Source organism: Benincasa hispida, chromosome 9, assembly GCF_009727055.1.
Source record: "Benincasa hispida cultivar B227 chromosome 9, ASM972705v1, whole genome shotgun sequence".
NCBI lineage: Eukaryota > Viridiplantae > Streptophyta > Magnoliopsida > Cucurbitales > Cucurbitaceae > Benincasa > Benincasa hispida.
In genome coordinates, this window is record NC_052357.1 from 9,018,018 (window position 1) to 9,029,228 (window position 11,211).

Genomic DNA, 11,211 nt, shown 5'->3' on the forward strand with positions numbered 1-11,211 from the left:
AAACAGTTGCAGACGTGCGTTGAATAGCAATAACTGTTGACCTTCGGTGAATGTCTGGTCGTTATGCTATCATCATGCCATTTCTTCGTTTTCTCTCCTTATAATCTTAGCATTTGTTCATAGGCATCCCTTCGCTATTCGACCAACTGATTTCAATTGTAACTTCCGGACTTTCCCCGCATGGCTAAATCGAACTTCAGCTTCTTGCATGCCCACATTGCCTTGTGTTCCAATTCGAGCGGCAGATGACAAGCTTTTCCGAAGACGGCAGGGCGTACGGAGCAATGCAACTAGTGTTTTTGTAGGGCAGTACCTATAGCCCCAATTTGCCTCCGTCAAACCTTGGGTGACCAATCTCTTCTTGGCAATATTAACCACCTTCTCCCAAGATGTTTTGAATCTCTCTGTTAGAGATTTCTTCCCTACCCATTAGTCATGTGATGAATAAGCAAGTTCTGCCACTCGGATGGCTTGACGTTGAATTTTATCAACAGATTAGCAATTATGGTGATTGATGAAAGTGGGAAGCCCTCATCGTGATTAATGGCAACGTGGCATTCATGGGCGCCAAAAATATTCTTCTTCAAAAACTTTGCCACAATGGCTACATCATTCTTGGCACATGCGATGGCCTCAACCCATTTTGATCATAATCAAACCGCAATAAAATATATGATGACCTTCGGATGGTGGAAATGGGCCCATGAAGTCAATTCCCCATACATCAAATAATTCAACTTCTAAGATTGACATCAATGGCATTTCATTTCTTTTGGAACATATTCCTTGTCCTTTGGCACCTATCGCATTGCACAGCATGGGCATGGACATCCTTGAATAGAGTTGGCCAAATGTAGCCGCACTGTAAGACTTTTGCTGGCAGCCCTTTGCCAAAATGTCCTCCATATGGGGACTCATGACAGAGTTCTAAAATGCTCTTGGCTTCGTGCTCAAGAATGCATCGACGTATTATATGATCAGGTCCTTGTCAATATAGGAATGGATTGTCCCATAAATAAAATTTTGCATCATGTCTTAGCTTCTTCTTCTGCTAGTAGGTATAATCATCTGGTAGTTGACCACAAACTATAAAGTTTACTATGTTCGCATACCAGGGAACATTAATGCCTACCGCCATCAGCAGCTCATCGGGGAATCTTTCCTCAATATCTTTTTCTGCCCCTTGAACCTTGCAATTTTCCAGTCTTGACAAATGATCTGCGACTTGGTTCTCGGTGCCCTTCCTATCTTTAATTTCTAGGTCAAACTCTTGCAAGAGCAATACCCACCATATCAATCTTGGTTTTGCATCCTTCTTTTTCATTAGATATTTAATCGCAGAGTGATCTGTATACACCACCACATTTGCTCCAATCAGGTACTATCGAAACTTCTCCAGTGCAAATACCACTGCAAACATTTCTTTCTTTGTGGTCGTATAGTTCTCCTGTGCGTTGTTCAGTGTTTTACTCGCATAATAAATGGGATGCAAAACCTTTTCCTTGCGTTGACTCAAAACTGTGCCTACAGCATATCCGCTAGCGTCACACATCAATGTAAAGGGTTGTGTCCAATCTAGCGCAACCAAAATTGGAGCGGAGATAAGTGCATCTTTTAATGTGTTAAATGCTTTAGTGCAGGCATTATCAAAATTGTACTCGCGGTCAACTTCGAGAAGTGCACTAAGGGGTCTTGCGATCTGAGAGAAATTGCGAATAAATCTTCTATAAAATCCCACGTGACCCAAAAAGCTCCTTAGTGTTTTTACATTCACTGGTGGTGGTAATTTGAAAATTGCGTCAATTTTTGCTTAATCAACTTCTAATCCTACCTTGGAGATTTTGTGACCCAGAACTATTCCTTCCTCTACCATGAAGTGGAATTTTTCTCAATTCAGTACAAGATTTGTTTCCACGCATCTCTTCAAGACATTCTCAAGGTTGGTCAAACAGGAGTCATAGTTACTGCCGAAAACTGAGAAATCATCCATGAAAACCTCGACTGACTCCTCCAGGTAATCCGAAAATATTGCCATCATGCATCGTTGAAAAGTGCCTGGTGCATGACAGAGTCCAAATGGCATGCGTCGGAATGCGAACGTACCAAATGGGCACGTGAAGGTTGTCTTGTCTTGATCCTCCGACGCAATTGCTATTTGGTTATACCCTGAATAGCCATCAAGAAAGCAGAAAAATTCGTTCCCTGCAAGTCTGTCCAACATCTGGTCAATGAACGGGAGTGGAAAGTGGTCCTTTTTAATGGCCAAATTTAGCTTGCAGTAGTCCATGCAGATTCTCCACCCCGTAGTTGTCCTTGTGGCAACCAATTCATTCTTGTCATTGGTGATGACTATCATCCCCCCTTTCTTTGGAACACATTGCACTGGGCTTACCCAGCTGCTATCAGATATTGAGTAGATGACACCAGCATCCATCCACTTCACTATTTCCTTCTTTACAACCTTCTTCATGGCAGGGTTTAAGCGACACTGCCTTTCTACTGATCCATTCTTTTCTTCCTCCAGACGAATCTTGTGCATGCAATACGAAGGACTGATTCCTCGAATATCTGCCAAGGTCCATCCTAAGGCTTTTGTGTTGTTTCTTAGGATCCGTATGAGAGCATCTTCTTTCTCCTTGCTTAGTGATGTAGAGATGATAACTAGTAACGTGTTGTTACTTCCCAAGTAAGAATACTTTAAGTGCACCAGCAACGACTTTAACTCTAACACAGGTGGCTCTTCTAAAGATGGCTTAATGCACTGTGAAGTTCGTTCAGATAACTCGAGCGATTCGAAATTAGATTCAACATGAATTGCAGCGCAATCCTCCTCCAATATTGCGTCGTTTTCAACATCTTCCTCCTTCATTTCCTTCAGGGGTTCATGAACCTGTTCTCCCTACAGTTCTTCGATATATTGGCAGTTTTCCACATCTCCTGGATACTTCAACGCATTGAGTACGTTGAACTTTACCTCTTGATCATCGACCCGGATGGTCAACTCTCCTTTCTGTACATCAATCAATGCTCGCCCTGTGGAGAGAAATGGGTGTTCTAGGATGATAGGGATTTCTCTATCTACCTCACAATCCAATATAACGAAATCTGCGGGGAAGATAAACTTATCTTCTTGCACGAGAACATCTTCTATCTTTCCCTCTGGAAGCTTTATTGATCTATCGGTTAACTGTAATGTAATCGTGGTTGGTCTAGCCTCAGCGATGTCCAACTTTTTAAAGATTGACAAGGGCATCAAATTTATGCTCGCCCCCAAATCACATAGTGCATTCCTGACCATCTTCCCTCCTATGATGCTGGGTAATGTAAATGTTCCAGGATCCTTCATTTTAGCAGGGAGATTATTTTGAAACAAAGCGCTACATTCGTATGTTAGTGCAACTGTTTCGTTTTCTCCGATCTTTCTCTTGTTGGCTAGAATGTCCTTGAGGAATTTCACATAGCTCGGCATCTGCTCTAATGCTTCTATTAAGGGAATATTAATATGCAGCTGTCATAGAACGTTCAGGAACCTCTGAAATTGCTTACTATCATCTTTCTTTTTCAGCCTGGTCGGGAAAGATGGAGGATCCCGGCGTGTTTCCTACTCACTTGGAAAAACCGCATGAATTATCACTTTTATGCAATGAACATTGGACTTCAATGTTACTAGGTGTTCATTTGAGAAATCTAGTGGCAAACCAAAAAATACCATTATGGATCTCTTAAATAATTTATTGAGGATTGCTCTCTAACGACTCTCCTCTCTCTAATGGATTGTTCTGTCTGGATAAACATTGTGTCAAACTTATAATTTTATCAATTAAAATCATAAACTTTCATAAGTGAACCAATTTGATGCCCAGTTAGGATTTTCTTTGAAAATCATACATGCATGTTTTCTAAGTCTATTTTCTTGATCTAGTTTGTGAGAAATTTGCACATATGTAAAAATTGATATATTGATCATTTTAAAAAATAATCTTGATAGACGGTCTAAATTGATTCACTTTAAGACATATTTGGACATGATTTCGAAATGAATAAAATCAGTGTTTCACGTACAAAATCACTATGAAACATGTTTATAATCATTCCAAATCAATTTTTGTTGTAAGAAAAATGTGTTTAAAAGTGTGACTCTAAAATTAAATTATTTTTTTTAATAATTAAGAAAATGTTTTAGAATAATTTTAAACATGATAAAAGTGATTCCAACCATGTCAAAATCACTCTCAAATATTTTTAATGAAAATTTAGAACTTTAATTGAAATAATTATAAATCTCGCACAATATTGAAATTAGATGGAGGGTGTAAGTAGATACATTTACAAAAGTTCATAATTTAAATTGATATAATTATTAGTTTAATGTTTTAATCAATACAACTCCAAACTCCAAACTCCAAACTTTTGTAGTATAAATTGATATTTTTCCTAAAAATGATAGTAAAACATTTTATTACATAACTTAAATTAGTTGAACTTGTTCAGAAATCCGTTGTCGTCCAGCGGTTAGGATGTCTGGCTTTCACCCAGGAGACCCGGGTTCGATTCCCGGCAACGGAATTTAGTTTATTTTTTCTCGTTAAATTTTTGTTTATCTTAATCTTTGATTTATTTAATGTGCTTCATCAAATAATTGTTTTTACTCCGGTTAGATGAAAGTACGAAAGTATCCACTTATCGCATCAATATCTTTTAATACATAAACATGCTTTTATTATTGTAAATAATTTTTAAATAAATCATCTTTTGAAATTTCGGCCCAAAGAATTACATAGTCAACTTTAGAACATTTGTATTGAATTTGTTTGAATTACTGGAGTCATTTATTAAAGGAAATTTGCATTGAATAATACAAAAGGAAAAAAAATGTGATTATATATACCACATTTTTAATATTTGCTATTATAGCAAACATTGACCGGTCAACCTTTCCTTTTTTCAAAATTCCAAATTTACCCTCTCTTTCCCTTTCTTTTCTTTTCTTTTCTTTTCAACCGTTCGTCACTGCCGACTTTCCTTTTCTTTCACGTTTGTCACGGTGAAATATCCATGAAATCCCATTCGTGAAGCTCCGTGATACTTCGATCAATTCCGTTTCGTGAGTTCATTTTTCTTTTTTCGATTTCATCTTTGATTGGGAGTTTTTTTTTTCTTTTAGCATTTGTTCTTGTTTTTTCGATTATGTTTTTCAATTTTTCCTAAATAATTTTTGGTCATTTAGTCTTTTCTTTCTCTTTTTCTCAAGAACCTAATGATTTCTTCAGCTCACTGTGAACATAATGGATTGTGAGCAGAGTTTGTGTACTTTCATGAAATTTTGCTTTGTTCATTGCGTTGATATTTTGAGTTTTGATTGATTAATTAAGTTAGGGCTTGCATTCTTCACTGTTTCATTTGATACTGTATATTCTTTCTATAAATATATCAGTATATTTTGATGTTTGATATTTTTAGGTTTGACATTACAGCTACATTGGCTTTATGTTTGTCATTAATAATGTCTATCAGTGTATTAGAAGATATCAGTGGCTATCATTGATAATGTTTATCACTGATAGAATGTGTGATTGTTATCATTTTTTATTTGTTCATTAATTTTTATTGATTTCCATTGAAAGACATGCCTAGTTTTAGATTGGTATCAATGATATTGATAGATTTATATTTGCTTTTGATAGCTATTAGAACCTATTGATATTGTTATTCAATAGTTTATGTTTTACTTTTGTAGGAATTTTAAAACATGGTTATTCCAATAGCTGTTTTTCATAGTGGAATATGGAATAAAAAACACTGTATGTGAATTACAAATCTACTGGAGTTTTAGTAGATGATATAATGGTTTTTGAAGATTTTATGGGTTTAATAGTTAAGGAGATTTTTTTGGATGTGTCTACTTCTTCTATAGAGCTTTCAGTTTTATTAGATTTTGTTATGAATGAGGTTCAAAATGTAGTTCAAATTCGTGAAGATAAGGATATAGCTTGGTTGGGCTTTAGTTAAGGAACACAATACACGCACATCCTTTGGTTGCTCATGCCAGTATGTTCATGTTTGGAAAGTGTCTTCTAATGTTGTTTCTAGTGGAGCTGAGAATTATTTGTCTAATATTCCTTCTTCTAAACCTATGATTGATGATGGTGATTTCCAAGTAATTATGGATATACATATTGCTCATGATTGAAAAGAAAAAGATGTGTTTGCTAGTAAAAGATTTTATCAAATTGTTTTTTACTTGATAGCGGTTGAGAAGAATTTTGAATTTAGACTATAACGTTAAATTCAAGAGCAATTGTGTTTCGATGTGTTCAAGATGGTTGTCAGTGGTATGTGAGGGCATCCCGTTACAAGCGGATTGTTTTGTGGATGCTTAGGAAGTCTATTTGATATTCATGATTTGTTTTATAAAAAGTATTCAAACTTGTCATAGGCAAGCTTCTTCGTCCTTAATAGCTGAATGTTTAAGAAAAATGATTTTAGATTTAGTTCTTCTCATACCTCAACTCCTAGTGATATTGTGAATAAAGCCCGTAAGGAATTTGAAGTATCTATTAGCTATTATAAAGCATGGAGGGCAAAAGAGCAAATAATGAAGTCTTTGAAAGGCGATGCATGCAAATCATATGCTTTGATTCCAAAGTTTTTGATGAAGTTAGAAGAAAAGAATCCAGGTTTCTTTGTTTCTGACTTATTATATGATCTATCAATGATAGCTTCTATCACTGATTGGAGTCTATCACTGATATCTTCCATCATTGATAACATGAAAATAATGGAAGCTATGGTGATGGACTGCAACCAGTGATAGAAGCTATTGGTGGTAGGCATCAATCAATTATATACCTTTTGTAATCTGGCTTAACTGTTTATTTTCTTCTTTTTAAGGTACATTTTCTGCTTATGAAGCTGACATAAATGGGCATTTTAAGTATTTTATATGGTTATTGGAGCATCAATTGAGGGTTGGTAGCATTGTAGGCCTAATATATCAGTTGATGGGACGTTCTTGAAATGTAAATATGTCGGGACTCTTTTGACGGCTTCAACAATTGACGGTAACAATCAGATTTTTCCTCTTGCTTTTAGTATTGTTGACTCTGAAAATGATGCATCCTGGAGATGTTCTTTTGAGAATTTAAAGAAAAGTTTTGGTGAACGAGAAGGATTAGTCATTATTTCTGATCGGCATTTTAGCATTCCAAAAGGTGTTATGAATGTTTTTTCAAATGTTGAGTATTGTGTTTGTCTACTACACCTTTTGGAAAATATGAAGTTGATTTATAAGAATTCTTTAATTGATGACATATATTATAGTTGTGCAAAAGCTTATGCAATTGATAAGTTCTAGTTTTATATGAAATGGATGGAATCAATATATCCTACAATTCGGGAATATCTAAGTAAAGTTGGTTTTGAGAAGTGGGCACGTGCACATTCTAGGAGAAGAAGGTATAATATGATGACTACTAATATTTCAGAGTGCTTGAATAATATTTTGAAAGAGCCTAGGGAGTTCCCCGTTGCATCATTACTTGATTATATTAGATAAATACTTCAAAATTGGTTTTATGGAAAAGGTCAATCAGCATTATCCATGAAGACTGTTTTGACTAGTTGGGCAGAGTCTGAGTTGCGAGAGCAACAAAATCAGTCAAGAAGCTTCAAGGTACAAATACCTTAACTATTAGAAAATATCATTAATAACATGTTATCAGTGATAGAAGCTATCACTAATAATTTTTATTTTCACTGATATTTTTTGTTTTCACTGATAGCTTGAAAATATTTAATCAGGTAGGGATAGTATCACTTACAATTTTGTTTATATTTTAGTTTTCATTGACTTTCCATTAGTTCACCTAGTTGATTACATTTCGTTGACTGTTTTATTTTTCAGGTTGATCCTATTAACAATGAAAAATATAAAGTAGTTGATGGGGACAATCACTTTTTGGTAAATTTGGCCTATAAATCATGTAGTTGTCGTGTTTGAAATTTGGTGGAGATTCCATGTGCTCATGCTTGTGTTGTTATTCGTGGGCTACATTTAGATATATACACTTTTGTGTCAGACTACTATTTTTGCAGTACATTGTTATCAACCTATAAAGGATCAGTTTATCCTATTGGAAATCATTCTGATTGGAGATCTGTCGATGTTGGTGTGAATGTGTTACCTCCAATAGTTAAACATCTGACTGGACGACCACGTAAACAAAGAATATTATCAATTGGTGAAAAGAAAAGGAGCTCGAAGTGCAGTCGATGTCATCGTCGTGGCCATAATTGTAGGACATGCAAATTTCCACCAGTTGTTTAATGAAGAAGTTTGATTTGTAATTGATGTTTGTAATGAAGAAGCTTGGTTTGTAATTGATGTTTGTCATCAGTTTATCAATGATAGTGAGACAGTGGATGTTTTTCACCAATTTTTCAATTAGATTGTAGTTGGTGCTTGTTGTCATCAATTTAACCATTAGATAGTGAGACAATTTGTTATTGATGTTTGTCATAAATATATTAGAGACCTTGTTACTAATGTTTTGTTAGTGGAACAGACTTTGTTGTTGATATATCCATTCTTTAGTCAATATGATGCTTCACAATATGATGCTTTTATTTATAAAGCTTTCGTTTTCCTTTAGCCATAACAATTGAAAGAAATGATATCAAGCTATCTGTAATAGCTTCTGTCAGCAATTAATACAATGAAGTGATAGATTCTATCACTGACAATATATAAGCATTTTTGTAGAAGATCCATCAATGATAGATTCTATCATTGATAAAATCGCCAACCAAATGCTACACGATCGTATAATATTACTGATAGCATACTATCAGTGATAGAAGTTGTGTAGCTTGTGTTTAGAGGATTTTGTAAGGAGGATATCGCTCTCAGGGGAAATCTCGCTAGGAATTGAGGTGAGTATCGCTAAGAATTTCACAAGAAAAGCTTGGTATCGCTCTAGAGGGTATAGCTGGTGTCGCTCTAGAGGATCTCACCAGTGTCGCTCTAGAGGATCTCGCTAGTAACAAAATACTATACGAAGTTGTAACTATATCAATCACATTTATGAATCAGTGTCGCTCTAGAGGAGTAACTATTAGCTATTATAAAGCATGGAGGGCAAAAGAGCAAATAATGAAGTCTTTGAAAGGTGATGCACGTGAATCATATGCTTTGATTCCAAAGTTTTTGATGAAGTTAGAAGAAAAGAATTCAAGTTCCTTGTTTTTGACTTATTATATGATCTAACAATGATAGCTTCTATTACTGATTGGAGTCTATCACTAATATCCTCCATCACTGATAACATGAAAATAATGGAACTAATATCTTCCATCGCTGGTGTCGCTCTAGAAGGTATCGCTGGTGTCACTCTAGAGGATCTCGCCAGTGTCGCACTAGAGGATCTCGCTAGTAACAAAATACTATACGAAGTTGCAACTATATCAATCACATTTATGAATCAGTCACATTTATACTATACGATCGCCCTCTTTTCCCTCCAACCAAACAACTTCTAAAATAAATTGAAAGTTGCAACTATATCAATCACATTTATGAAGGATTCAGATTGATTCAATATAACTATCATTGATCTTGTAAAATAACAATGTAATTTCCAAAATCATAACAATCACTGTATATTGTCAAAATAATTTCCAAACTATTGTCAAATAGAATTCTATTGTCAATAAACAAGTCTATCTATTGTCAATCAAAGTTGTGATATTTTGAGATCAAAGCTTGGAGCATCGTCATTCCACCTTGGAGACTGCCTTGTAGCTTTGCTTGGAGACACCTTGGTAGACACATTTGGAGATACCTTCTTTTTGTCTTTCTTGTGTTTCTTTGCGTTTTCCAAAATTTTCTTGGTTGGTTTTGCTTGTCTTTTTGGTCTCTTGTTGTCCTCTATATTTTCAATGACAACCTTTGGTCGATTTTTTTGGACTCTTTTTAAGAGTCTTTTCAATCACCTGAAATCATGGAATCAAATATAACATGACATCAATGTGCTATCAGTATTAGTCAAGTAAATAAAGCTTCCTATTATTTATACTATCACTGATAACAAACTATCAATGATAGCGTGTTATTACTGATAGTTGGTTATCAATGATTTCAGATATCACTGATAGCATGCTATCACTGATAACAAACTATCAATAATGCTATCAGTGATAGCGTGTTATCACTGATAGTTGGTTATCAACAAATTTCAGATATCACTGATAGCATGCTAATGTTATAATTAATATCATCAATCAATCAATACATACATTCTTTTTCGTCATATCTTCTTTATCTTTTTCTTCTTGATCTTCCTCTTCATCTTCAGGATCATCATGCAATTGTTCTTGCTGGTCATTCTCTTGATCATCTTAAGCCTCCTTGTCCTTAGCAGTGTCAACTTCAGCCTGCATGTATATATCATTTTTGTTATTGTACTTCTTTATAGAAAAAGAAAATCACAAGTTTTACCTCTAGAACTTCCAAACTTGCATCTAAAAGCTCCAAACTAGATGATGGCGCTTTGTTCTTCTCAAGAGATTCTTGAGATTGCTTTTCACCACCTTCATCTTTTTGTGGAAGTTTATCACTGAGAGCTTCTTTTATGTGTCCCAATATATCAAGAATCTCCTTGTGCTTTTCATTGATGTCCTTCTTAATATCTTCTTGTCCTTTTTTTTAATTCTTCAATTGCCTCTTGTAATGATGCAATTCTTCTCCTGATTGACATTTGCTTTCCTTCTTTTTCTTTTTCAATATCCATCTCCCTGGTTTCCACCTCCGCAAAATAGGCATAATAATTGGATTGCAATTCTTGTTCAGTTGGAACAAATGAAGCAACAGTAAACTGAAAGTTTAATAAAGATGTTAGTGATACAACTAATTTATAGAAACAATCACTGATTTCAAGCTATCACTGATTGCTTCTATCTACAATAACATACTATCAATGATAGAAGATATCACTTAGTTCCGAATGACTGATAGAAGCTATCACTGATGGTGGTACCTTCTATGTGATAAAAGTTGAAACATCAGTTATAGTTTCTATCATTTGATAGCATGCTAATAATATATATAAATAAAGGAAATAACAGTGATAAAAGACTTACACTAGCGTCTTTGAAAATATTGTTGTTGATGTGTTGCCAATCATTAGGTTCTTGAGACTCCCATTGAGTAAGTCT

The 11,211-nt window shown here is 34.9% G+C and overlaps 1 non-coding gene across 1 annotated transcript; it reads left to right on the plus strand.

Moving 5' to 3' along the window:
• The first annotated feature begins 4,494 nt into the window (after positions 1-4,494).
• Positions 4,495-4,566, plus strand: TRNAE-UUC. Its single transcript has one exon. It is a non-coding gene; the product is annotated as a tRNA-Glu (tRNA).
• The last annotated feature ends 6,645 nt before the right edge of the window (positions 4,567-11,211 follow it).